A 2,914-nucleotide genomic window follows, 5' to 3' on the forward strand; every position below is an offset into this window, starting at 1 on the left:
ACCTCCTCAACTCAACATTTAACACTCGTGGGAAAATGGCTGAAAACAGATGCGCAATTATACGACCGAACAGGTTTGAAAAGCAGAAATGGAGCCTCCTGAACAACCAACAAGAATGCATCAAGTGGTTTCTCAATGGTAAGTCAACAACAAAACATTTGTCTTATCCAGTAGCCATTGTACAGCGCATAGAGCTGGAAAAGCAGCTGACCAAATCTTCTGTAGATCTCTCTGGGTTGCTAGGTAACGTGGCTGGGCTCAGCTGGGGTTGCTAGGTAACAGAGCGATGATTGGTGATTCTGACTTAATAATTGGGAAGTTTTTGAAACGGCTCATTTTTCAGACAAAAAAAAAACAGTTGGGTGTTTTTTTTTTGTTTTTTTTTAAAGCGCCTTGTTTATTTTTAGAAGCAGTTGAGACCAAAGTAAAAGTCCAAAAACATCCAAATGTGAATTTTGAATAATAGGTCCACTTTAAGCAACACTGGATGTTTTTTTTAATGTTAATGCTGAAGGTCACATCAGTTGGATTTAAGCCCAGACCTTAAATCCAACTTGCCCACGGCACAGAAATATTTTTATTCATTTATTTATGAGCTTAGTTTTTCTGCTGCATGACCCACGTTTGCTTCAGATCAAAGTAAAAAGAGCTGAATTTAGGGTTCTATCAATTATAGAAAGTTGTATTAAGTAAGTAAAGAAGCAAATCAGCCCCAGTCCATCACACTACTGCCACAATGTTTAATGATTTGCATGAAGTTTATTTTTCTGAAATGCTGCAGATTCATTGCATAAACAGAGATTTTTTTCTTTTTAATTCCACTTTTGTTTTCTTATTCCACAGAATATTTTACCAAATATCCTCTGGACCATTAAAATGTTTCTCTTTTATGTGAGACATTTATCTAAAATTCATATATAAACAGCTCTGGAAAACAGTAAGAGACCTCTTAAAATGATCAGTTTCTCTGATTTTACTTTTTATAGGTATGGATTTGAATAAAATTAATTTTTTTATTTTATTCTATGAACTACTGACAACATGTCTCCGAAATTTTAAGCAAAAATGTTGTATTTATTATCAGAAAATGAGAAATGGTCAAAAATAAACAAAGAAATGCAGTGTTTTCACACCTCAAATAATGCAAACAAAACAAGTTCATATTCATTTAGAAACAACAATGCTGATGTTTTAACTCAGAATAACCAGGAGGTTTTTAATGGGACTCTTCATTTTTTTTTTCCAGAGCTGAATATATTTCAGAAAATGCTTCATGTTTTCAAAGTTTCCCTTAATTCACACACCTGACTTCAATAAAAGGGTGATTATCAGGCTTCTGCAGCACTTAATAACATGGTGAGGAGGTGATGCGTTCATTTGACGCAGGAAATATCTAAAACATGAAAGACAAACATGTAAACGCAAAGTTGAGTGGAAGGAAAAAAGGTGCATCCCCCACACAGGGATAACTGCAGCCTTGAGGTGTTTAGGGTTAAAATATTCACTGCACTGAGCACAAATACTGTACAGTATTTGGACAAAGTCCAGCTTTTAACATACTTTTATTTATTTTTACTAGTCTTAACTTTTTGACTCAAAGTTTTCTGAGAAACCTGATGTTGGAGTTTCATTACCTGAAGGTCGTAATCATCAAAATGAACACCAATTATTTATTCATGGAATAAAAGTTTGACATTTTGAGCGACACAATAATGCATTTCCGATGATTCCAATTTACTAACACGCACCTCTCAAGACGAGAGAAACAAATGACTATGGAGGGGGAGGGGGGAAGTCAGCCTGCACTCATTCTCTTCCTGTTTTCCATAATGTGACCTCGGTCTCCACTTTCACACGCTGAAGCATCATCCAGGATGTTTCTTCTTCATGCTCCAGTAGGTCAAAGGCAACACAAACCAGCCTGAGATGTTATGGGCTCTAATACGATGTGATGGATCTGCCTGGTAAAATTCAGTGAAGATGGATTATCCATACGGCCCATTTTATGGAGTCACTGATAATGTTACAGAAAAACGAACGCTGACTGCTGTGGCGTGAAGCATGACGGCAAAGTAGTACTACTTTTTTTTAAATGCCACTCTAGAAATCATGTTTAAATAACAAACACAACGTTGCATGCATTTAAAATCTTGTGATACTCGCTTTAGTTAGAGGGAATATTCATGTTCAGCGCTCCTCTCGGGAAAAATGCTGTAATTCTGTGTAAGTGCCATGGATTTTTTATTTTATTTTTCCTCAAAGAGCTAAAATAAACAGAGATAATCCGAGTCTTCTGGTTCGGTTCTGAGCAAATATATGCGATTATGCAAGCGCAGAGAGAGGGGGGGAAGGCGCGGTTACATAATGTTATTTAAGATTCTAGATTCAGCACAAGGAGAAGCTACTTCTGCACACCGAGCGAGGACACAGGAAAGAAAGAATAATTGACTCCAGCAGACGAAGACGACGAAGAAGAAGAGTGCCGGAGGTAACTCGTTTTGGAGAGGCTCCCGCACCGGAGCTTCAAGACAAGTGGACAATAAGTGGACTTGACACATTTTTCCTCAGGTGTGACCACTAGATAAGCAGCAGCTCTGAGGTCATTATTCCAGTCTGACAGGGAAAATTGGAGGCTCTTTTCGGAGGAGAGGTGTTCCTGTTGTAAGACGGGGATGTTTCGCTTTCACCTCCTCAAACAGCAGCTGGAGATCCTCATTAAGTTCCTGGTGTTAAATTATCTGGAGCAGATATCAAACTTTCTGCTGGAGAGTCGGTGAACAGAAGTACTAGGGTTTCTTTTAGCTGTGATTACAATTCATTTAAAAATGCAAACAGAAGCTGACTCGCGACTTTACTGTACAATGAGGAGAAACTGAATGAACATAGTAGAAACTCCATTTAGATAAAATGTAAA

This window comes from Poecilia formosa, unplaced genomic scaffold, assembly GCF_000485575.1.
Source record: "Poecilia formosa unplaced genomic scaffold, Poecilia_formosa-5.1.2 Scaffold127, whole genome shotgun sequence".
Classification (NCBI taxonomy): domain Eukaryota; kingdom Metazoa; phylum Chordata; class Actinopteri; order Cyprinodontiformes; family Poeciliidae; genus Poecilia; species Poecilia formosa.